At 44.4% G+C, this 26,312-nt stretch overlaps 2 long non-coding RNA genes across 4 annotated transcripts; one reads left to right on the plus strand and one right to left on the minus strand.

The window, feature by feature from the left end:
* The first annotated feature begins 76 nt into the window (after positions 1-76).
* LOC307216335 lies at positions 77-24,406 on the plus strand. 3 transcript variants are annotated; one of them, XR_013839032.1, is made up of 5 exons: positions 77-272; positions 10,314-10,383; positions 17,237-17,365; positions 19,672-19,756; positions 23,159-24,406. It is a non-coding gene; the product is annotated as an uncharacterized lncRNA (long non-coding RNA). The 3 variants fall into 3 exon arrangements; XR_013839033.1 differs by lacking the exons at positions 17,237-17,365; positions 19,672-19,756; positions 23,159-24,406 and adding an exon at positions 19,491-19,541 and having other exon boundaries at positions 77-283; XR_013839034.1 differs by lacking the exons at positions 17,237-17,365; positions 19,672-19,756; positions 23,159-24,406 and adding an exon at positions 19,491-19,541.
* On the minus strand, positions 8,697-13,369 carry LOC307216350. Its single transcript, XR_013839051.1, has 3 exons — positions 11,922-13,369; positions 11,436-11,599; positions 8,697-9,419 (listed from the first exon to the last, which is right to left on the minus strand). It is a non-coding gene; the product is annotated as an uncharacterized lncRNA (long non-coding RNA).
* Positions 24,407-26,312: the final 1,906 nt, after the last annotated feature.

A 26,312-nucleotide genomic window follows, 5' to 3' on the forward strand; every position in this document is an offset into this window, starting at 1 on the left:
CCACCCCGCCGCCCCCGCCGCCCCCTCCCCATTTCGCTCCTTCTTGCGCGCGCTCTCCCTTCCCACCCTCCCTCTCCAGGGAGTAGCCGGCTAACAAGGACCCTTCTGTTGGCTTTGTCCAAGACCCTCGCCGACAAAATATGCGGCTACGTTGCTGGGGCGCTTGCGTGCTGCTGGCGGGAGCGAGGAGTCCCGCTGCACGAGGGGTGCTTTGGGGTTGCTTGGGTTTTTGTGCGGAGCCGGAGAGAAAAGGCGCCACTTTCACCCTGCTCGTGAGTTGTGGGTGTGTATCTGTGGGCCGCCGCTGTCCAAAAGCGCACCTCCAGGCGTGGGGTGGCGGGGAATGATTGACAGCACACCTTGCCGGGAAGGGTGTGATTCAGGGAAAGGAGCTCGGCAGGCTTGTAGAACGTAGTGTCAGGGTTCGGCCCTTCACTTGCAAGCTTCTGGTGCAGGGATGGACGCCGCCTGGAGCATAACAAGCCCTTTAATGATACCGTCAGGAGTCCACAGGTTGAGTGGTTGAGTTGGGAGCTGGAAGCATGCACTAGTGCTCAGATGCCAGGAATTGCTTGCAAAAAGCGATGCCAAATGCAGTGATGGCCAAAGATGAGTGAAAGGCATCCTCAGAGGGCCATCTTTTCAAATGAGAGGCACTTCCATGGAACTATGAACAAGAAGCCCTTTTTACAGCAGAAATACCGGCAGCCAGGGCTAAAGCAGCACTTGCACACATTTTGCTTTTGTGTGAGTTGTCGTAAACTTGAGAGCATCTCCACCCGCCCTGAAAACAATTGTACCATGCTGGGTTTGATGTGCGTGATGGTCTTCTACATAGTCTTTACTTCTCATACAGCACATCATTGCTGGTGTTCGTAGGAAGCTGCCATATCAAGGCAAGGGATTGCCCCAGAGACGTTATGCATGCAGATGCTCTACCATTGAGCTATGGTCTTACTCCCATGCATTGATTAGCCACAACCAGCCAGTTTCCTAAGGCGCATACACACAGTGAAAAAGCTATGTGGCAGGTCATGCTAAAATATAAACTCTTGCACCACCCACCACTGGCTGCCACACCTAATGGCATGTCACCTCCTAAGTGTCAACCTACCATCACAAAAGACACATGGGGCCCAAAGTGTCTTTACCCTAATCTGCAGTTTTACAGTGTTTCTTACACAGGTTCTGTGTACAATCAGGCAGGTTTGATGTTTGTGTGCAAGCAGGTTTGTGTGCAAGCAGGTTTGATGTTTGTGTGCAATGAGGAAGTTTAACAGGATGCACCTCCCTACTCAGGAGTCACCAACATGGGAACCACCAGCCACATAGGTACCTGCAAATGCCTTCCCTGGGACCCCAGAATCTCTCCCCCACCTATGTTGAAATTCAGCTTAGAAGAACCACTACAATATAATAGATAGTGGTGTGTTCTTAGATGCAGTGTGTGAGTGTGTGTGTGTAGATATGTCCACAGGCCCCAAAAGCTTGGCACCCCCTGCCCTGCACACTCATTCCACCGTGGTTATTTCTGGCTACATCTTGCCTTGCATTTTCTGGAAGTGACTAAAGCAGCTTTCTTGTGATTCTGCAGGGCAAGGAGCCTAACTTTGCCCATATGCATTACGTCCTATACTTATCCAGTGTTCCTTCCTCTACTAATCCCAATCTTTCATTGGCTTTGCCTTCATGCATTAAGAAAACTGATCCACCTTCCACTGCTGCCTTCGCAAAGGCTTCCCTGATCATCTTTCACCTTCTTCACCCTAGGGACCAAGCATCCATTTACAGATGCATGAGGGATTGTGTGTACGCAGCAGGACTTTCAATTTGTTTTCCTTTTAAAAAGCATTGCCAGCCATCTTTTTGAATGTCCTCTGCTTGCCAAAGCAGCAACTTATGTGGCAAAGGAAGATGGGGCTTCTGCTGGGAGGGAGCTGTTCTACATGTACAGTATAGATCTAGTAGTTGGGGAGGGGTTGTATCTTTAGTGTGGGACACATCACGTTCCTGCTGGGGGTAGTTTGTCCACCTTTGGTCCCCATCCTGCGCTCATCTCTCACCTGTATCTCCTAGAAGCAATCAGCATGCAACAGTGGCCACACAGCCGGAACTGCTTCATATGGCTGGCTAAACCAGGTGCAGGTAGCTAATGGGCCTCAAACCCTTGCTGAGTTAGGGACTTCCCCTGCATGTGAAGACAGACTCTGGTGCACTTGCTTGTAGAAGAAAGTGAGGGCAGATGGTGCTTGTCAACCTGGGAAGGTAGCCCATCTCGGAGAAGGAAAACTCTGATCCTAAGCCTCCACTGCCTTGTTTTCCCCATCCCTTGTTCCTTATGTGCCATCTTTTTTTAGATTTCAAACCTGGTGGCACTTTAGGACACTCTTGGAGCTTTTTTTGTTTGTTGTTGAAACATCCGTGGGAAATGCTTTAAATTTAATGAATTATAAATACTATGTACTAAGCAGTTACTACTCATACATATGTGTATCTACACCAATGCATCCCTAGATAAATGTGTCTGGACTGCATGATCTGCAGTTGCAGATTTTTTGCACTATCCTTTAAGCACCAAAATGGCTCTGTCTGAAAATGATATTTCCAAAGTAATCAGGCTCTAGTAGATGAGCCATGCCTTTGAACCTCTCAGTCTTTCCATATTTTCCAATCATCTGCCTTTGGCAGCTTTTTTGTCATCCATTCCTCAAGCCTCGCCCTTTGCCACAGGCTTGAAACAGTGAGTTTTTTGTTTTTAACAGCATAGCACAGGCTCAGATATAAGAATAATAGTAATCCCCCGCTGGTTTAGCAAGAGGTCAACAAATTCAATTTCTCGCCCTAGCATCAATTTTAAATTGCTTCCTGGCTCGCAACTACAGGAGCCTGCCAGACTGATGGAACCATAGGTGTAATGTGACTTCTGAGGTTGCTGCACCTCTGTGGGGGTTTCCTTCTTCTTCTTTGAGTTCTTGAGAAAATGGAGTTGGTTGTTGCATGTTACTACAGCCGCACAATGCCCTCTGTGCAACATGAATTTAAAAGAATGCAAATAAGTTATGGCTGTTATGTCACACAAAAGAAGAATTGTGTACATTTTGAGTAAGTTGCAGGTTTGCAGGTGATGTGCAGGACCCCAAATGTTATTGTTTATTGTTGGTGCAATGGTTTTGTGCCTTGTTCCTTGAAATTGTTTTATATTGCTGTATTTTGTCAAATAGTTGTTTATTTCCTTGACATCTGCATGGCGGTAACATGTTTGTGTCATACCCAAAAAGTGATTTGTTCAAGCTGATTTTGCCCGCTCATTGTGTCACCCTTCTAAGTTCTTACCAGAAGCACAGTTAAGAAGTAGCATAAAGAGGGGTGATGAAATCTCCTGAGCTAAGAAGATCATGCCATCTTCTAATCACTGGTTCCTTTTACTTAGGTGTAGTCCTCACATTGAAAATCTTGAGCAAACTGATTTTAAAGCATAAGCCTTCATTGCAGAAATGCTTTTGCTTATATTCCTGGCAGCTCTGGGCTCAGAGCACTCGAGATTAAGTTATGAGCCCGTGGCTCCTTTCCTTGTGATGCGAAAAAAGGTCTGCATGTACTGGGAGCTGGAACTGGAAACATGTCAAACCCTTGGAAAGGGGAGTTGTTGGGCTTCCAAATGGAGGATACAGAACTCACATCTAGCTTTGGAAAGACATGAAAAAAAATTCCCCTAAGGCTGTGGCGTTTTATGCATAGAAAACAGTATTCCACATCATGTTTGGAGGTTTTATGGCTCCCCCTGAGCTTCATATTGTTAGATTCAAGGCAGAATCATATTAGCAGAAGCAGCTGGATTTCCAGTTGGAGAGTGGCATTTTGTTTCTCTAAATCACCCCAACAAATAGGATTATATCCTTAAGGTACTTAATATTTTCTGGCATAATCTTGTGTTTCTAAAACAGTCATAGTGAAATGGTGTGAACTAATTACGATGGCTTTTGATTACCGCTTAGCTCATTAATTAATGGTTTTCCACCATTGTCGTTGAAACTAGCATACCGAAGCAAATGGACACAGATTACGCATGCAGATCATAAGCTGCATGACCAAAAAAGCATGCTGGTGATGCGGGTACTGGGACAGTCGTTTAGTGCAGCTGCTGGTTTATCTGCCCCACAACCCCTAAATCCTAGTCTGTGGTAGCTGCTTGAGTTTGAACCGAACTTTCTGTGCTGCGCAATCAAGAGGACACTTACAAGGGACATTTTCAGATCTCTATGCTTTTTAAAAAAACATTTCCATGTTAACAATGGTTCACCGTATATCTAATTCAAGATGTTCAAAAGTGTTGAGCAAGGTGGGGAATGCAAGCAGCCTTCTGCTTGGGCACCAGGCCTCTTCTGCCTCCTTGCTGCCACTGCAGCCCTTTGTGCACCTCCCCAAGCAACTTCTGATGGGCAGAGGGACAGAATGGCTTGAGGCGGGGAAAAGGGATTGCAGCTGGAGAGGGACTGTCAGAAACCAGAGATATCCCACCTGCGCATGTGAAGGTGCCTTCCACTCTTACAAAGGGCTCTCTAGATCCTGATGTCAGCAGGCTCACCTGTTTTGTACTGGAGAAGGCATCTTTAGCTCCGAGCCTCCTATACCTTCTCACATCCTTTCCCCTGCATTCCTTTCTTGTTTTTCTTCTCTCCCGACCCTCCTTGCACTGTGTTCTCTTTGTGGGATTTGTAAAATGTGTTGCATTCGTTGCTTTAAATTACGCAATTCTTATTGGAAAGCTCAATTTTGTTTAAAAACAAGGTTAAACTCTACATGCGCATCCAGGTAATGAAATGGGCATATAATTAATTATGCATGTACGTACATCGAAGTTGTGCCACGTTTATATTTGCTGGAATTGTGCTCAGTATAAATTCTTTTGTGTGACATGACCAAGGCGCTAGCAAATAGGTTAATTTAAATAGATAATGAATAATAAATACCATTTTTCCCTCTGGGAGTGGTGGTAAACCTCCATTTGTCAACTTCAGTTCAAAAAAATATCCAAAAGGCATATTAACCTGCAAGGGAAATAGATGTGCTGAACAAAGAAGCTGTCTTACACTGAGTCTCAACATTGCCCTGTCTCAGGGATGGGAAACCTGTGGCCACTGGAAGAGGATGAGGAGTGCGGGGGGAGCGCACCACCCCTGGCAGCGCTATCCCGGTGGGGTGCCATTGCGGCGGCCCCCCTGCCCGTGCTGGGTGCCACAACCCCGCAGGCGGCATGCCACGCCCCCAGGATTCATGCCAGCCCTGCCCCGCCTCTTCTCCGCCCCCCGGTGCCGGAGCATGAAGCTCCGCCACTGCCTGTGGCCCTCCAAAAGTTTTTGGATTCCAGTTCCCATCAGCCCCATCAAATGTGGCCAATAGTCAGGGGTCAGGAGAGGTGGACTCTTCAAAAGCTGGCTTCCACAGCTTCCTCTTCAGTATTCTTTCTAGCCCAGTCGTGTATGCTCTTAAGTGACAGTGGCTCTCTAGGAGTTCAGGGGGGCGAGGAGCCGTTATACGTGCAATGCATGTGTTCTGCCACTCAGCTATGTCCCCTTCCCAAAGAGCACAAACAAACTGTGCTCCTCAAGAATGATAGTGTCAGAGACTGAACTGAAGAGGAATGGTGGGAACCGCCCCCCGCTTCCTGCACCTTTCCAAGAAGAGGAGGACAGTCTAGATTTAGAACAGTGGTTTGCAGAAGGTCACAGTTCAGAGGCTGCAGAGGGGAGAAGCTGGGAAATATTGGGAGAGCATCAGGAAGAAGAAGCACCAGGGGAGAGACAGCTGACAGATTCAGTATCTCTGGATAGCATTCTTGACCCAATCCCACCCACCCACCCCCCGCTCTCCCAGGACCCGGCGTGCATTGAGAGTACAGTCATACCTCGTGTTGCGTTTGCTTCATGATACAATTTTTCAGGTTGCGTCCCACAGTGACCCAGAAGTACTGGAAAGGGTTACCTCTGGGTTTCGCCACTTGCGCATGCACAGATGCGCAAAATGACGTGACATGCATGCACAGACGCGGAGAAGCACAACACGCACAGACGCAGGTTGTGTTCTGCTCATGTTGCAAAATGGACTCTGAAATGGATCCCGTTTGCAACCAGAGGTACCACTGTAGTAGAACAGAAAGCTCAGAGGCAGAAAGCATAGATCAGCCGGTGCAAGGGTGATGTAGAATAAGAGAGACTGAGGGGGTGGGACTTTACTCGGAGCAACGCCATTATCTAAGAGAAACTGCATTCCTTCATCTCTCTCTGTGAATATTGAATAAACTAATTGGTAATAACTCTTCTTTTTTTATCTGCTTCTTTGCTGCCACCATGAGAGGGATAGGGATAGCCTGACAGATAGCAAGATTTAAACATGTGAATGGGGGCGAAACTGTCCTCTTTGCCTTCCAAAACAGTGAGTTCATGTCAGGGGTGAAATCTGAACCAGCTTCCTTCCTTCACAGCTTACTATTTTAGCTACTAGGCTCTACTACCCCTCTCTGCATAAAAATGTACATTGACCTCAGTGCTGTTCATCAGCAAGCTATTTCTCAGTGGCCATATTTTGAAGAGCGAAAAAGAAGATACATTTGCTAACTTCTACTTTTAACTACGGATCGCTGTGACAACTCTCATTTTATTTACCCATGGAAAAAAAGAGAACATGTCCTGGGAAAAGAGGACATATGGCAACCCAACTTCCCACACACCACCATGGATGCTTTGGCCAGAATGGCTGGCATGCTCATGATTTGCCAGATGAAGAGACTACAACGCCAGCGAGAGTCCTGGTCTCAGTTCCCCATGCATATAGTTTTGCAGCAGAGAACGCGTAATACACATGTGAAAATATAATGGTATTGTCGGTTGCTCACATTCCACTGGGACTCGTGTGTGATTTCTAGACACATTTAAAGCTTATCGTTTCCTGTGTTACGAGAAAATGTGTGCCCTACATGTTGCGGTTAAGCAAGAACCTTATAACAATATAATTAAAAGTCACAGCAATGTTGGGAGTGAATGCAGAGGCAAGACGTTTTGTAATTGGCCGCATGTGTTATTTGAAAACTGCTTTACCTATGGGGAATATTCTCCTCAACATGAAGAGCTGGAGCAATAAATATATCGAGGTTGCTGGAGAAGGACTACCGGTAAGTCATTCTTGCTCTCCTTCAAGACTGCACGGTTCTTAGTGGTTTTCTCCCCATGTAAAAAGGAAATTGAGAGACCAGCCCTTTGTCATGCAAACAGGCATAAATACTTTGCAGGCATCTCAGTTTTCAATTGGTTTCACAGCACTTTTGTAAAATTCAGTACTTTCACACACAATAAGAACAGTTTCCTCCCTTTGAATGGATTGGAAGCACAACATTTCTTAACTCCCCTTCCCCATTTTACTATCAATCAGTGTTAGGGCCAACTCCAACAACCAGATCGGCCCATGAGGAATGTGGGTTGAATTTAGCTGCGCTAAGTTCAGCATGCAGTCAAGCAGTTATATGATTGCTTTGCCATGTGCCGGCTTGGAACTCTTCCCACACTTCCTGCATCATCGCTCTGCAACCCAGCTGCTGGCAGACAGCTTTAAAAGTGGTGCAGCAAATGCAGGTTGTGAGCGGGACACACGGCAAAGCAATCTCAGGAGCCAAATGCCATGTCAACCTACGTTGCCAGCATGTCAGTCCTCCAGGTGGTGTTGGACTCCAACTCCCAGCATGGCCAATGATCAGAGAAGATGGGAGGTGTGGTCCAACAATACCTAAATAGAAGGAAAGATGGCATAATTGTGCCATCATACGCACCCTGCAAATGAAAATAGGTATCTGTCCTGAGATGATCACAGTGGTACCTTGGTTCTCGACTCCCAAAACCATTCAAAAACCAAGGTGCTACTTCTGATTGGCTGCAGGAGCTTCTTGCGCTCAATTGGAAGCTGCTTCAGACATTCGGCTTCCGAAAAACATTCGCAAACCAGAACACTTATTTCCGGGTTTGCGGCATTCGGGAACCGATTTGTTCGGGAGCCAGGCCTTTCGAGTACCAAGTTACCACTGTATATGGTTGCTGCTCATGGTGACAAAGGACTCAAATGTGGCAATATCTTTGCCTTCATAGAACAGTTAAAATCCAGCCTCTCAAGAAACAGGCAATGCTTTTTAAGAGAGTTGGCATGATCAAGACATCAGTGCCCATAGCAATGTGTATACATTGGTTTATTTTGTCCCGCTATTACCTTTGGTCCAACAAGTGCTGCAAGGTTTTGATGCACCACAAAAGCCTCCTCATCCTATTTGACCAGAAATAATAGTAGCACAGGAAAGAGAAGGAGAAAGTATGTCAGGAGCTGGAGTCAGGCATAGGTCAGCAATAAAACAATAAAGTGCCAGATGTCAGCGAACTCTTTATTCAAAGAAACAAAACAGCTCAGTCCTAGTGGTCACAGCAAACCTTCCCAGGGGTATGTCTTGCCCCCATGAAGCAGTTGCAAGGACCGAAAGTCCCCACCTTCCCACTGCTCTCTATGGCTCCTTCCGCAGTTCCTTCCCCAGTAACCTAAGGTTCCATTGTTTTCTCTCTCATTGCTCTGCCCTCTTCATTTATCTGTGTGTTCTAGGAGATCTGAGGTTGCAGCAGGAGGATGAGATTCCCTGGATTCTTTAGCAGCCTGCCGTATCTGCCACAGCCTCTTTCTGCTCACTAAACCCTGTTGCCTCTTCAGCTCCCGACACATCCTCCTCCCATTCTTCTCCCCTTTTCTCCCTCTGACCACGCATCATCCCACCAGCAGTCCCCTGGCTCTGAGCCTTCTTCCCCTGGGGGTTCCCCAGCTGGTGCCTCCCAGCACTTCTCTGCACCCAGCCAGTCCAAGACAAAGTATGTACAGCATGAGAAATAGCGGTCTGGTTTTATCATAGTGGTATAGCTATACCATGCCACCTTCAACTCTGAAAAACACCAGACCAACATCCATCTCTGGTCTTAGACACACAGGATCCAATCCAGCATCAATCATAACCCCAATTGCACTCCACTGCTTTCAATGAAGTTATGACTAGCTGGCAGGATTGCACCCTCAGCCTCCCAGTGGCTGTGTGTGTGTGTGTCTCCACACAGGCTATATTTCCAGCCACCGCACACCTCCTCATCCTGGCAGCCACTGCCACTACGTTCCAAAGCAATGCAGTCCAAGAATGACATCAGAAGAGAAGCAAGGGGAATAAGTTGCTAAAGCAACCAAAATGCCTTAGGCTTAGGGTAGGGAAAAAGACATCTGATTCCAATTATCTTGCAGCAGCTCTGAATATCTGCATTTTGGACCAAACTGGTGATGTGTCAGCAACGTCACCTGATTTCGTGCCGACGGGTTTTTCAATTAACCCCACACAGTCACTAGGCAAGCATCTGGAAATATGTAAAAGAAACAGAACGAGTCAGCCAAAAACGAACAATTAAGCAGATGAGCGTGCATCCCTAAAAACTCAGTCCTACTTTTCCTTAAAAGTATTTTTTGTTATGCGGAAGGCTACCTCCATAAATCCATTTATCTCACGCAGATCAATGGCAAAGCATACTCTGATACCTTTGATATACCATGCATTTATTGGGGGGGGGCATTTGGATATTTCCTTAACCTGGTTGTCTTTTTAAAGCCACGGGGGGGGGGGGGATCCAGAATATACTACTTTACATTTCCACTTTACAACTTTCTTTTGTTTTGTTTAGGTAAAATAAAGAAACAGAAAACGGCTTCATATGTAAATAGTTGTATCATTTTATCCCTCTTCGGTTTGGAAGCAGAAAGTATGGTTGCTTCAAAAGGAGCAAATAGTAATAGAGAGTAGTGGATGTGCAGACTGCATCTCACAGAAGATGCAGTGGGGTGAATGGCTGGCACTTTGGGGTTCTGGCCTTGATTCAGCTTAAAAGGGAGTGCGAAGGCAAAGTGAGGTTATGCCTGAGATCCCTCATCGTGCTTCTATGACTTGACTGTGTTTCAAAAATGAATAGAAGCTGCACACACACACAAAACTTGAAAGGGAATCCTGCTGGGCTTTTGAGCAGTGATTAATAGCCGTCCTCCAAACGCAGGCCAGCTGTGTTGTTTGACAATACAGTTGCCTGATTTCATAGATGGATGGCTGGTGGAATTGGATAAGGAAAAGTGAAATGCTTAACTGATGCTATTATTATTACTGTTAGCATATTGTTTGATCTTTAGTATGGTTGTAATATTATTTTTATATTGCATTGCTATATATAAATGATATACTGTCTTTTTTTCTGTTTCAACTGCAGGGGCTGCCCACTGAGCTTGGCCCGGAAGCTGCAGCTGGTGCAAAATGCAGCAGCTTGGCTGCTCACTGAGGTAAGCTATCTCCGCCATGTTACACCACTGTTGAAAGAATTGTACTGAATTAGCTACTAAGCTAAGTTTTGGGAACTGGTCTGATGCTGATACTGGTGAGAGCCTTATACAGCTCAGGGCAGGATGCCTAAAAATCATCTCAGCCCTTTTCTACCCAGCCAGTCACTGTGCTCCACAAGAGAGGGCCACCTGCAGACACCATCAGGTGGTCCGTTCTATATGATGTAGGAACTGGGCCCTTAGCATGGCAGCACTTGTCTTTTGAAGCTCCGTCCGGTGGTATATCAGACAGACACAACCTCTATTTCTCTTTGGCGCCTGTTGAAGGTGGTCTTTTTCAAACAAGTGCAGATATTTATCCCGGTCTACATTGGATTTGAACTTGTTTTTACATATGGAATTGCTTCTTGCTGTTGATATTATTTGTTGATGTCTTTATTGTTATATCACTTTGAGATGTTTCATAGGGATCAGTTTCTACGTGGAATGAAGTAATAATCATAATACAGTGGAACCTCGGGTTGCAGATGTAATCTGTGACAGAGGCACGTCCGCAATCCGCAGCGTTTGCAAGCTGAAGCGCCGCATCTGCGCAGGCACAATTTAGCACTTCTGCGCATGCGCGAGCGGCGAAACCTGGAAGTAACCTGTTCCAGTACTTCCAGGTTTCCCGCGGTCCGCAACCTGAAAACACATAACCTGAAGCAAATGTAACATGAGGTATGACTGTAATGTTGTAAGCCACCAAGGGGGAGATGGTGTACTTTTTGTTGTTGTGGTTGGCTTCCGCCTGCCTCAGGAGACAATAGAGGAATGTGCCTATTGGGGTTGAAGTCAAACAGTTGGAGAGTTACAGTGCCTGCTGTGGCTGTAGAGACCTATATGGCAGAGACATGTTTTATTATTGCAGCTGGGGCAGATGAAGGTGTCGAGTTGTGTTGCTGCAAATACATCATGGCTTTTCCTTCTCCCTGTGCTTCTCCTAGAGGCCATTCCTCCTCTGGTCACTGCTGTGGATACAATACCTGACTATACCTGACACAATACAATACCTGATACAATCAGCTAGGGATTCCCACACGGCAGGGTTGATGTTATCAGCCTTGAAGTCACTTTTGCAGAGATCTTTGTAAACACAGAGTTGATCTGCCAACGGGCCTGCTGCTTGAAGCCAGCTCCCCCTAGTGCAATTCCTTGGTGTACTTTGAATGACGACCTATTAATTCATTAAATAAATGAATAAGAGATGTGCATTGCCTACAGCACCACCATTAACAAAACAGTCTTTAATGAGAACTAGAATCTCCTTTTAAAATCTAATATAATTTAAAAAAACAACAACAAGCAAACCTATACTTAAGTTGCAAAGAATGAACTGAGAAATTCATTGGCTGGGTTCCAAAGAGCTACTTTAGATGCAATCAAGGCATTGGGCATCCTCAGTAGAATTCACACACACCCTTTGAATGGAAGACCATTATGCTACATCACAAACTGCTTAGGAAACTCCCCTCCTTTTCAAAACAAGCGCAGTTTACCTTGTGGCTTGGGGAGCTGTTGCTTGAGAAAGATGTCCAAATTTCCCCTGGGTAGCTTGTTGTGCAGTTCTTTGGAGCCAGGCCACTTTAGACAGTTGTGAATGGATTATTTACTTTACCTTCAATACACACAAACATGACTTTCCACTGGGACACACCACTAGTCCCTGTAGTGCTGCAATGGGAAAAGCCACTAATTCCAAAAGGTGACTTAGCTTCTGTTTTAGGTTCTGGATGTTGCAACCCAGGCAGGACTGGAGAAATAAGGAAGGAACAATTGGGCTGCAGACCACTGAGCCTAAATGGATTTTTATTGACAACTTTTGAGACCAAGAAACTTTGACCAACACTGGTCATCACAGGGCTGCCAACTTTTCAGCTGAGCTTTGCAGTTGTACCTTTAGCAGTGGATTGATATGCAGTTGTTAGCAGGTGATAATGCTTATTTCCACGCCATGAAAAGCTTCACCTGTTAATTTATCCACACAGAGCTGAAGTTAGAAGGACAAGTGCACGGGTGGGGTTGCTGTTTCTTCCTAATCACTTGGCTACCTTAGGCAGCCAACAAAATCCAATAGTTTTCTCCACTGAGTGGCTGGAGTACAGTGATATTACGTTATTAACAAGACAGTCGTGAAGGATGATGAGTCCACCAGCAGGTAACTCACGTATTCCAGGGCATTGAATCACTGCTGCTAGTTGATCAGAAGAAGGAATGCTGACCACCCCTACCTGAGACTCAGGAGGGAAAAACAGGTGTCACCGTGGTGTCAGGTGATTTACACCACTCAAACTTGGCTCACCAAGAATGGGGTAAATAGGGATTCAGCCTGCCAGTTGGAGCCATTTCCCAACTCCTGCTACAAAGCCTCAAAAAACAATGGCAAATAAATATGTCTTAACATTGTTTGGGGCTTTAGTCCTAATAGCTAGTTGTTGTCCTTTCCATTGGGTTGGATCTTGTCTGTTTGCTGGAGGGTGCTACTTAGCATGACACTGCCTTAGCTACTGGCAGCATAAGCACTAACTGAGTCATGGAGTTCCTTGCCGTGGTCCCAAGTTCATGACATAAAGTATTATGCTCTGGCTCCCTCTGCTGACCTGTAGGTAGAAAACATAGACAAGGAAATTTTGTCTCAGTGTCCAAGAGCTAGATGGTTTAGTGTGCATTCAGTACACTCTGAATGTGCTGGGCTTGTTTGTTTTCAGCTTTGTACACATGAGGTCAACCCCAATCCAGACACATCCAATTTCTTTCAATGAGTCAATGCATGTATTCCCCCACACAAACCAGTTTTGATGCAAAAAGATATTTTAAAACAGAATAGATTTGCACTTCAGCCCGAGAGTGTACAAATGAAAATGCATGTGAATTGTAGCTTTCTTGCACTGCATTGTGAAAGTCTGGTATACTGGACGTTTCTGAGCATAATTCAAAGTGTTGGTGCTGACCTTTAAAGCCCAAAATGGCCTCAGCACAGTATACCTGAAGGAGCGTCTCCACTCCCATCGTTCAGCCTGGACACTGAGGTCCGAGGGCCTTCTGGCAGTTCTCACTGCGAGAAGTGAGGTTACAGGGAACCAGGCAGAAGGCCTTCTTGGTAGTGGCACCCATCCTGTGGAACACCCTCCCATCAGATGTCAAGGAAATAAACAATTATCTAACTTTTAGAAGACATCTGAAGGCAGCCCTGTTTAGGGAAGTTTTAAATGTTTGATCTTTTATCATGTTTTTATTATTCTGCTGGGAGCCGCCCAGAGTGGCTGGGGAAACCCAGCCAGATGGGCAAGGTATAAATAATAAATTATTATTATTATTATATTATTATTATATTGGAAAGCTGTATCTAAAAAGGGGGAGATCCATGCCCGTAGTGGAATGTGGAAATACTAACTGAAGGAAAAGGGTCGAGAAGCGTTGATGCACACTACCTGAAAATACACATCCACGCTGGATGTGGGGGTTGGGTAAAATGAGTCCTAACTCACACGAGCATTGTAACCCATGTGATTCATCTATTATCATGATATTGTCAATTTGTATACTGCCATTTGTTAAGAAAAATCCTCAGGCAATTTAGGAGACACACGAAAGACTGCTGCAGCTGATTCTGCAATTGGAAAAATGGCATAGTGGGCTTTTTTCTAATCCAAAGCAAATACTGTGACCTTCAGTGATTATTTACATTAGGCATTAACCAAGACACACACAAAGGAAAACAGCTGTAGCTGTTGTTTCAACATTTATGTATCCCACCTTTCCTTCAAAGAGCTCAAGGTGGCTCCCCACTCTGCGTTTTCCCCTCACAACATGCCTGTGAGATAGGCCAGGCTGAGAGACAGCAACTGGTGCAAGGTTGCCCTGTGAGCTATATGACTTTGAACCCTGGTCTCCCAGGTCTCTGTCCAATGCTCTAACCACTATACCACATTGGCTGTGGAGGAGCAAAATAAAAAGTAAGCACCCATGAAATGTGTCCACAGGAAATATTCTCCTGACAGTTTTCATGCATCAAAGCTATGCCCAAAGAAGTCACTCCAAAGATGTTGTGAAAATTCATAAGCTTCCTTAAAATATGAAATAGAAATATTAACTGCATAGCAAAAGCACACCAACACACACCCACCCTGTGAAGTATCTTGGGATTTACCTCTCTTGCCTGATACCACAGCCTTCAGTCCCACAAAATCTCATTGCCCTAAACTGAGTTGTTGTTATCTCTTTCTCATCCCTAGATGGCTGTGTGAGATAGAATAGAACAGCACATGTGGCACCCATGAATTAGGGGAAATTTAAGAGCTGGTTTAACTAGATGGTGACAGAGTTCACTTATGAGCTTCCTTCCCCACTGGTGAAAAGTGCTTTAAGGCCTTCTGAGGGACCCATACTCAAGGATTTCCCAGTACTATTTTAGTTTAAAAGGGGCATGAATCATTCATCTACATGAGCCTTCATTGGGAGCAGCCGCCTCAGGTGTCACCTTCTGGTGTGTGGCAGATGCAAGGTGCCGGGGGGGGGGGGAGTGACACTGTTCTTCCCCCAAGTGAAAAGCCTGTTGCTGCCCCATAAATGCCTCAACTGGGACATTGCCTTGACCTAACTTTCCAGCACCTTCCTTTTGCAGTTTAGCTCTGTGTACACATCTTAACTTGTTCTGCAATAATTTGCAAGTCATTTTCTGTTCCTCTTTCACTTCAGCTTTACACTTAAGGAAACCACAACCGCAACGCAACAAACACACAAATAAATCAGTGCATGGGTCAAGTTATTTTGCTGCCTGAGGCAAATACAGTACCTCCTGCTCCTGTTCCACATGCAGAAGCTAACTGAACTGTCAATTGAATCTTACTGAATGGCAATGGGGCAGCATCTACCAGGCTGGAGGACAATAAGGGTAGCTTAGAGAGGGTGCAGGGGAAGACCTGTCGCCTGCATCTGCTGCCTTTGGGCAGCTGCCTCACTATGTCTAATGATAGGGCTGGCCTTGCACACAGATCTCTCACGTTCATACACATGTGTGCACATCCCTAAACAGTTTCCCCACCATGTGGTGAGCCATTAAATCTAAAACCACTTAAGACATACCCCCAGGCACTTGGGTACAATGTTGTCTCCTTGCACCACCTCCACGAATTACCTTATTATGCCTACAACCTTCCATAACTCCCGGAAAAGCACCAAAGCGTGTGCCACCCAAGGACCAAGGGCAAGAGTTTGGCACTTGTATTTCCTGTTTTCTTATTTTAAAAGGATAGGCAAACTTAAAGATGTCCAGATCTGCTTTACTTTTTTACTAGAACCCCGACACCCACCAGCTTGAGGCAGGTGCAAATGACAATCAGTTAGAATTAAAGATCAGGGTACCTCTGAGCATATTCTGAACCTAAGAATTACTTTTCAGTAGCAGAACTGAACTGAGTTGAGCTCACAGTCCTTTCACATAGAAGTCCACTCCAGGTTAGCTTTCATCATTGCAACAGCCAAGTTTAGTTAGTAAAAACATTTTGGCCATTGTTAAACAACTGGGAGTTGGAAACTCTTGCCAATCCACTGCAAGTAATCCAGAGATCTACCAGTAGATCCTGATCTACATTCTGTCTACCTTGATCCTAAAACATTTCTACCTTGCCTTTCCACCAGTGACCCTGAAGGTGGCTCACAGGACAACATTTCAATAGGGCCCAATCCATGAAAGCAAGAACAGTGTAACACTGAACTTCATGCTGTCCTGCACACTGTTATCCGATTTAAAATAACTGCATCACTTGAAGACAGAAGGGAGGGGGGAAAACACCACTCTGAATAATGCATAAAATCTGGAGGGCATCCAAGCTATATCTCTCAGCCTTTCCAAAGCTGGGTCCCAGCAGACTGCCAAATTGTGCATCCCAATGTATTTTGCATGCAGTGACTAAAATCTGACGCTGCAAACTCATGAGAGCATAACAGGAACACATGGAAGATTGGGTCTGTTGCTGTGCTTGCATTCACCCTAGAATTGATTCCATAAAACAGGTCTGATTGCACTGAACCTATGGGATGAAATCAAAATGAATACTCAATAAACAGGTCACCCGAAGGAGCTCCTCTGTCTTGTTTAGCTGGGAGTAGCAGCAGCAGCAGTTTTCCTACTGAAGGGGAAGGCGTGCTCTCTGGACGCTCTAAATGAGGACGGTGTAATAAATCTTGGCAGCTAAGTGCCCTTCTGGATTTCTGCACTTTTATGGTATGGCTTCTTCCTTCTTTCATAAACTGGCCAGAAGGAATGCCCAGAGCAGGGGTGCCAACTTGAATAAAATGGCGGGGGGGGGGGTAGGTAAGCCCTGCATAATCAATCATATGACACAGTACACACACACCATTTGAATGGCAATGCCCATCAACTTTGGGGAGGCCCAGCAGACACGGGTACCCCAGCTATATAACAATATGAATCTGATCCAGAAAGACTATGTTGGTTGGAGATCAGCCAAGCTAATTTTTATATTTTCTTTTTTAGATATCTTGGTAAGTGTAGCTTCAAAAAGAACGGAACTGGTATCTCAACCAGAAACGGTAGTTAGTCCAGATGCACTTTATATTTCTGCATATGTTCATATTACAATGAAGAAGTGAAAGTAGAAGAAGCCATCCAACTTTTCAATAGCACTTTGACCTGCAACAATTATCAAGTGAAAACATTTCTTTCCATGGTCATGAAAAACTTTTATCAATCCTTGTTTAAAAGCACACTAGCAGGCCTGGTGTTTTTGCTTCCTTAAAAAAACAAAAACTAGGGGGAAAGCCTGACAATCTTAATTTTCTTATCACCCAGGAAATGTTGCAAGATGTGTTATATGGTGTATAGGCACACTTAAGAAAAAGTTGATCAACTTCCTCTTGAGTTTCTGAGGACAACATACATCATTACACAGAATGTGAACTACGTTGATACATCTGTTTAGTACGTATATATTCTGCCTTTCTTCCATCACAAAATTAAAGGTGACATAGATCAGTCTCCTATCAAGGCAATGGACAGATCCAGACCACTCTAGCTTCAGCAAGCAAGGTTTGCCCTCAGTCCATAGTTTAGGAGCAGATCCTGTAAACCACACAACAGTCCAGAGTAGTGGTAGGACAGTTCTCTGTGGCTTGGATACATCTATATTTGAAGATATTGTTTGTGGGTGGGTATATTTCTCTTTTAGGTTATTTTCTTGTCAGGTATCTTTGACTTCAAAGCACTCTTTTAAAAACAAAGCAATGAAACAGAAGGCCATAAAAAACAGAAGGCTCTCCCAGTGACAGCTGTAAAAGCCCAGGAAGGCTAAAAGTCTTCTGCAAGGTGGTTTTTTATTTCTGCACAAGCAGGTGTCAGAGTCAGATTTTTTTATTTTTTTAAAAAATACATTTTGCCACCTGCAGACCAAATGCTAATTTCTTCAAAACAGAAAAGTTGAGAGAATCCTGTAACTCGGAGGCCAAATCACAAAACCTTGGTCCTGTTATGTGGCATATGGTAGGAAAACAAACTGCACAACACACCAAAAGAGACTTGCAGTTGTGTGAAACCTGACAAACTTTAAAGAATCTGGGTACTTTTGTAGAGCTGCTGATACCATATACACTAAGATCGATCTTAATATCCAAATGCCAGTACTCCTTATGCTGCCCAAGCCTGAAAAGAAAGTACAATGGAACCTCGGGTTACAAACACCGGGTAACAGACTCCGCTAACCCGGAAGTAGTACCTCGGGTTAATAACTTTACCTCAGGATGAAAACAGAAATCGCATGCCGGCGGCACAGTGGCAGCGGGAGGCCCCACTAGCTAAAGTAGTACCTCAGGTTAAGAACGGTTCCAGGTTAAGAATGGAACTAATTAAATTCGTAACCAGAGGTACCACTGTATTCACAGATTGGGGAAACTCCATGCTTTGCACAAACCAGCCAACCATGCCACATTCTGTTCCCGTTCTGCCCTCTTCTGAGTCCAAAAGGGCCCACCACACATCACACACATCACACTAGCACAAAGTGGCCGCCTGAATAGAGTCACCAAATGCAAAAGAAAGCAGGGCTCGCGAACATTTACTGTGTTTAACAGAACAGGGGGAAACCAGCGGATGCAGCTTGCCTGACCATTCATTTTTCTACACCAGTATTAAGTCTACAGGAGCCCCATCCCCTTTTGCATCTGGCTACCTTCATTAGATAATGTCCACAGGACACAATTGATCAAGCTATGACAAACGGACGGTGATAAAGGCCTAGATTCACTCAGCAAAATTCTAAAGATTCCACAAGCGGGAACTGCAACAAAATGTCGCAGCGTCTCTGCAAAAGGCATATCTGCCCTAATCTTATGTAAAGGATTAAGCCGGTCTTTATTTTTAGTTAATATATTACTGTTGAGTACTGATTTAGGCCCCTGTTAAAGTGCAGGCAGTTTTGTAACATAATAAGGTTTCTTTGTTCACATCTTACTTGAATATAATGTAACGTATCCCCAAAACCAGCAGAGCTGCATTTCTGCATACAGTATTCTGAGAACAGGGACTTGTACTATGCTTCACAGAGTCTAGTCCCCCCCACCCCCCGCAAACAAAAAAGGTTCTCTGAAAACTGATCAGTAAGGTCACCTTCTTGCACCCCTGCTACAGTGCCTTTAACAGCATCATCTTAAAATAATTGCTCCTGTGCAATCAAAGACACATATTTTCATGAAGGCCTTTTGGGTGAGATCAAAAAATTGGATTTGGCTCTGTAGTGCTTCCGCAATGCTACCATGTTTGGAGAGGTTATAGCGCAACAGAAACGGGACAAAAATAAAACACAACATTTCTGGTCTAAAAAGTTGTGTGATTTCTGCACTGAAGTTACAGGATATGCACTGAACAGAAATGAAGCTGTATGACCACCCCAAAACGCTAGCAGGTGTATGCAGTTTTGAAAGCAGAATTGCTCCAATACATTATGAAGGGGCAATAAGAAAGACATGGGTGGGGGCAGGAAGAAAGAAAGACAGAGGTAGAAAGAAACTTCAAGCTAGGCTGATTATCTTTCTTTCCCCTCCTACTTTCACAGGACTATTTACCCCCTTATCAATGGCTGGATGAATATTTGACAACTTATGTGGGGTGTGTGGGGGTGTGTGTTAAAATTTTATTGTCTTTTTTTACATTCATACATGAGATGGTTGGAGTGTTCTTTCTCTCTCTCTCTCTCTCTCTCTTTCTTTCTTTCTTTCTTTCTCATTTTATAATAGCAGCCTTGCTGTGTTCCTGCGTCAGAATACCCCTTATAATGAAAAGAGAAACAAAAAACAACCCTTGGCCACCTTGTCTTTAAAGGTAAGAAATGAAAATTCTTTAAAGTCTACCACCCTACAAATATTAATCCAATATTTGGAGGTGTTTTTAATCCTCCCTAAAATCAGATAAACATGTTGGGGCCAAATTATTCAGCTCAGAACTAGTTACAAACCCCAGATCAAGGTCTGTACAAAAAAAAAAAAAAGATATGACAATCCTAACATTAAGGATGACTAACCTTTTGTTTACAGCTTGAGTTTAACCTGACCTGAACAGATTAAAATGTCTCATATGAGTGATCAGGTGGTCAGAATACAAAGTTCATCTTAAAATGCAGGAGGGTGCAAACCTGTTTTGGTTTTCCTTTGACTGGCACCTATGAATCAAGTGCTATTTATAAGCACTTTATTAGCAGCAGTATCAGTATTATTGATACTAAATTATTTTATTTATTACATTTATTTATGATCCCCTTTCCTCCAAGCAGCTCAAGTTGACATATGTGGTTGTGTCCTATCCCCCACATTTTATCATTAGCACAACAACCCTGAGAGATAGATTAGGCCTAGGTATCTTGTGAATTTTCTGGTTGGCAGGATTTATACCTGGGGCTCCTCTGTCCTAGGTCTGATCCTCTAAACACAATGCCACATTGGCTCTTACAAATAGATGCCACAATGAATCTTGCATACAGTTTCAAAAACACTATCAACATAGATGCATGAAACAGAGCATAATTAAAGAAAGGTAAAGGACCCCTGACAGTTAAGTCCAGTCGCAAACAACTCTGGGGTTGCGGCGCTCATCTCACTTTACTGGCCGAGGGAGCCGATGTTTGTCTGCAGACAGTTTTTCCGGGTCATGTGGCCAGCATGACTAAGCCGCTTCTGGCGAAACCAGAGCAGTGCACAGAAACGGTACCTATTTATCTACTTGCACTTTGACGTGCTTTCGAACTGCTAGGTTGGCAGGAGCTGGGATTGAGCAACGGGAGCTCACTCCATCGCGGGGATTCGAACTGCCAACCTTCTGATCGGCAAGCCCAAGGCTCAGTGGTTTAGACCACAGCACCACCGTGTCCCTAGAGCATAATTACATAGCCACATTACAGAATTATACTTTCAGATTTATAGCTATGCATGAAGCAACTGTAAAATCTGCCTAGCTCCATGGCAGCTGATCTTCAAGGTTTCCAACAGGGGATTTTCAGAGAGGGGATTTTCCCAGCCCTGTCTGGAGACGCCAGCAATTACACTTGGGTCTTTCTACAAGAAAAGCTCTAATGCTGAACTACAGCCCTCCCACTATAAGGTTCTTTTGCCTTCCCTTTTGCTGAAGTAGTAAACAGGACTCTTGTATGAAGGTGGCAGAGGAGGAGGAGAAGTGAAAGACCCCAGGGAAGAACAGGCAGGAGTTGTCACTTTTTCAGATGATGATAAATCATGATTGCCATATATCAAAAATGGTCTCATAACAACTTACAATCAGGAATATAAAAAAACACAACAAAATTATTCAATTAAATTGAATTACAATTACAATTAAAACTCAGTAAACAGAGCTAATAGTGTTGGCATCTGTCTGTCTCAAGAAACAATGGAAGAAGGCATCATCAGGGGTAAAGTGAGTTACAGCATCTGCCATAGCTATAGAGACCAGTATGGGAGAGACATGTTTTGTTATAGCTGGGGCAGATGAAGGCATCCAGTTTCACTGTTAAATTTCTCCTTCATGCCTGCTGAGTGATGCAATCATAATCATTATTAACCCCTCCCCCCAGTAGATGCTATTTGAATTTTTAAGACTGTGCACAACAATGCATTTATTTACTTTGGCTCATTCATGCTTAGTTAAGTCATGCCTCGTTTTGGGCTTACTCATGGTTATCCCTAGTTTGGCCCTAAAGGTAAAGGTAAAGGGACCCCTGACTGTTAGGTCCAGTCATGACCAACTCTGGGGTTGCGGCGCTCATCTTGCTTTATTGGCCGAGGGAGCCGGCGAACAGCTTCCGGGTCATGTGGCCAGCATGACTAAGCAGCTTCTGGCAAACCAGAGCAGTGTACGGAAACGCCGTTTACCTTCCCGTCGGAGCGGTACCTATTTATCTACTTGCACTTGATGTGCTTCCGAACTGCTAGGTGGGCAGGAGCAGGGACTGAGCAACAGGAGCATACCCTGTCGCGGGGATTCGAACCGCCGACCTTCTGATTGGCAAGTCCTAGGCTCTGTAGTTTAACCCACAGTGCCACCCGCATCCCTGTTTGGCCCTAGTTTAGGTGAATTCAAGACTGGATAAAACTCTGCCTAGAGAACGTACTTTATAGCTTGAAGACTTAGGTGGTAAAACATTTAACTTCTGTAATAGTGGGGGAAAGAGATTCACCATCTCTTGACTTCCCCACTGCAACCCACGCTCCTTGGAGCTATTGATAAGATGTGGCTCATTGTTTTCTGTTAGTAGAGCTGAAAGTTCACTCAGTCCTTGGCACTGTGCCTTGCGGTGTAGTTGGGGATTGCCAACTGTTGAACCCATCTCTGCAGCGGCTTTTTTCTTTATCAAAAATTTGATTTACAGGTATTTAGCTTGGCGTCACGACAAGCTTCACCTGCAGATCTCTGCAGATCAAACCTCTGTCAAAGGCACAGAGTTCAGGCAGGCTGGGTTTCTCCCCAACTGGCAACTCTTTGGTTGAACTGATGGAATTGCTATAATTCAGTCTGGAGAATAGATATTTACCTTTAATCACATTAGTAAGGCAGGAGATGAGATAGCCACAGCTGTTACCACCCATTCCTCCCTCTTGGGTCCATCCACTTCACCCACCTATGGTAAGGAGAACACAAAATCCTGCCCATTGTTGCAGGATAATAAGGCAGTGGGTGGGGATAAACAGACATGGGGAGGCAGAGGCAACATGGGGAAGCAGGTTTAGTCATGCCAGCCACATGACCAGGAAGCTGTCTGTGGACAAATGCTGGCTCCCTCGGCCTGAAAAGCAAGATGAGCACCTCACCCCATAGTCGCCTTTGTCTGGACTTAATCATCCAGGGGTCCTTAAACTTTTACTCCCCAATTTGGTTTGTTTTGCCCCAGCTGACCCTGTTAGGGAATAGGCATACTTCATATAATTTATTTTAGGAATCCACTCAGCAGTAGCCCAGCAAGGCAGATCTGTACAGTGGTACCTCGGGTTAAGTACTTAATTCGTTCCGGAGGTCCGTTCTTAATCTGAAACTGTTCTTAACCTGAAGCACCACTTTAGCTAATGGGGCCTCCTGCTGCTGCCGTGCCGCCGCAGCACAATTTCTGTTCTCATCCTGAAGCAAAGTTCTTAACCTGAAGCACTATTTCTGGGTTAGCAGAGTCTGTAACCTGAAGCGTATGTAAACTGAAGCGTATGTAACCTGAGGTACCACTGTATAGTCATCTCCATATTGCAGATGGTGGACTAAGGCTGAGAGAGAATGGCTTTCCTGAGACCCTCTAGAGAAATCATATCTACAGTGAGATTTGAACCATGGACTTTAAGCTTCAAGTTCTTAATATATTGTGACGAAGACATGGCTGCAGTTCTGGGACCACCAATTCTGAAATGACCCATGAATATAAAGCTGTTGCTTTGAGTAGAATTTCAAACTGTCAATACTGTTAGGTATCTGATGCTTCTAATCCAGATGTGTCCTGTCCCATCTATCATTGCCCACATGAGGAAATAAATACAGTACAGCATTTGAAAGCTCATTGCACAATATACTTTCACTACCCTTTGAGATCACATTTCAGTTTAAGTTGACTTCATGAAAATGTCTGATGCAGATACCAGCTGACAAAAATCTGAGTCATGGGGTATTATAGTTTTTTGCTGATTTGGTATGCTATTTTGAGATCATGTTCATGCTTTACAATTGGAAAGAATAAAGCTGCAAACAGTGGTCTTTGTGTGCCATTAAATCTATATAATTTCCACTGGTGAAAAACTGCTATTGTGAGGTTAGTGAAATGTATCACACCACAGCTCCAGATGTCAGGATACATGACTTCTCTACTGTGTCTATGGCAGCACAGATATAAGAAGAGCCTGCCAGATTAGGCCCATGGCCCATCTGCATCCTCTTCTCACAGTGGCCCAAAGAAAATAAAAAGTGTGGTTAGCTAAGAGCTGCAAAATCACAAAAGCAGCAGAAGGCAGAATTAAAATTGCATCTAAACATAAAAAACACATTTTCACTGTATGAAAAGGACAATAAGGCAGGTGCCACGCAAAGTTTTCCCTGAGGAGAGCAATGAAGAAAATAAAAAAATCATTAAAATATCATTTTTATGATTCTGTTTTCTTTTGAGCCTATGGCCTAGCTAAATTGAAAAGGCCCGTGCCTGCCTACCTTTTAAGTACTGTAAGTAGCTAATGTTCATTCCAGAAGACTGAAATAATAAACTGTTGGCATCTAGGGTGGCCATTGTGTGCATAAAATGAGAATCAGCTAGGCATGGCAATTGTGATTAATCTTGAATTGTTTTGTTGACAGATGGGGAAAGGATTTTGCGGGGGGGGGGGTATGGAGTCATTTAATGAATAGAAAAATTGGCAAAAGTCTTAATAAAGAAAGATATTAAAATGATTATATGTAATCACATGATGAGGACTGATCTGAAGAGTAAGGATGCTGACGTTCTGTTGCAACTGTTAAGATTGCACATGTGATTTCCAATCACCAATCAAAGGATTACAGCAATCTAGAAGTGTATGTGAAACAGGAATGCCAACTCGGCCCTGTGACCATGGGTGCCTGGGGCTGTGGGTGCCATGCTGCGTGCATGGCCCTGGCGCTGACATTTGTGGGTGCCTGGCCCCTTCTTGGGGAATTTTGTGGGTGCTTGGGCACCCAGGGCGCCAGCACCTATGATATGAAACATTGCTTTGGATGTGGCTCTTTGCAGCCTCCTTATTTCTGAAGTTGTCCGTTGCATATTTGAATTTCAGTAAACACCTATTTTTCCCTGAGAGCCTGCATCTTTTTCTGTTGGGTTTCTGTGAGTGTAACCTCACAGAAGGGTCTAGGACCCCCTTTTTAAATTTCTCCAAGAGCACTCTGCAACTGGGTTTCCACCACTTAGAATGACCCACATAGATGATAGGGGCACCTAGAGGAAGCTTTCCAATGGTGATCTTAAGGTATAGGCAAGTATTTGTGGAGAAAGAAGGTCCTTCAATAGCAGCAGCGGTGGCAGGAGACTGGTGCATGCCACTGGCAAACTGGACGGGTGGGAATTACGTTCAAGCTTATTCTGGGCTGCCTGAAGAAGCATTCAAACAACACTTGTTGCAAAAGGGCAAAAAGAGAGGAAGTGAGCTGAATTTCCCAGGGCAAGTAGTAGTTTCAAAGCAGAAGTGCTATGACTAACAAGGCCCTCCCTTGAGTAGTCTTGCTACAGGAATGCCATCTGTAAAGGCCAGCCTCCTTTCAACAAGACCCTGTGCTCCCCCCCCCCTTTTTTTTTGTTCAAACAAAACAAAAACCAGCAGCCCAGGGAGTCTAGACAGGTATTTTTCACCCAGTATCTTCTACTCAATGCTACTGCAGTTTTTAAAAAACTAGGCCGAGAAGCAAATCTGAAACCAGTGCATTTGTGACTTCCAGGCTTAGTTTCTGCACCTTAATGGGTCTGGGAGGGAAGCCAGAGAAGCTTGAGCTGGAAAGCATTGCAGCACACTGCAGCAAGAGGGTGTGGTTGTTGCTCCTTGTTCTTCTGAAATTCATTCATTTCTCCTACTGTGTTTGTATTTTTCCATTCCAGCTTCTTACTCAAAGATGACATGGAATGTTGTTCCATGTTCCTCACTTGTGAAAAGTTCCAGAGGCAGCACTTCTGGGGTGTTGGTCTCCTCTGGAGAAGAGACCAATGGAGACTCACACGGCATTTTTGTAACATTTGACATATTTACAAAGACAATATAGGAGGAGGCAAGCAACATAGCCACTTCTGCTACCTCACACCAGACATCCAAGGAGAATCACCCTAAGAGGCTTTCTTTCTCCAATCCCCAGATCTGACCTCTGCTTCTTCTGCCTCTTTCCCTTTAAGAACATAATATTTTATGCCCCTGACAACTCTTAAGATGTTTGAAAGTGGAGGCTACGTGTCACATCAGTTCTACCTGTGGAACTACTATAAATGTGACATTTAGCCCACAGTAAAGAAATGCTTGTCTTATCCTAGTCTAGAGAGATAACAGACAAAAGACACTTTCAGCATAGTCCTGGTTTAGCTCACTGAAGCAAACCCCTTTGCCCTGAGGGTGATGGTAGTTTAGGATCATAGCCAACCTTCAGTTATATAGCAGTTTAGAAATCTAGAAATTTCTATTTATTTTATAGATTCATCTGAGGATCACAGGTTGGTTTACAGTATAAAAACACAAAATACATAACAACAAACAAAAGCAATAACCCCCGCTCCAGACACATTTAAAAGGTCATAGATTGTTAAAGCATCCAAAGGCCTGGTTGAAAAGGAATGTTTTTACCTGGTGCCTAAGTTGCCAAATTCTCCATTTGCTAAAGCTAAGAAATCACACTTAAAGCATACATTTCA

The sequence above is a fragment of the Podarcis cretensis genome (assembly GCF_951804945.1).
Source record: "Podarcis cretensis genome assembly, chromosome: 5".
Lineage (NCBI taxonomy): Eukaryota > Metazoa > Chordata > Lepidosauria > Squamata > Lacertidae > Podarcis > Podarcis cretensis.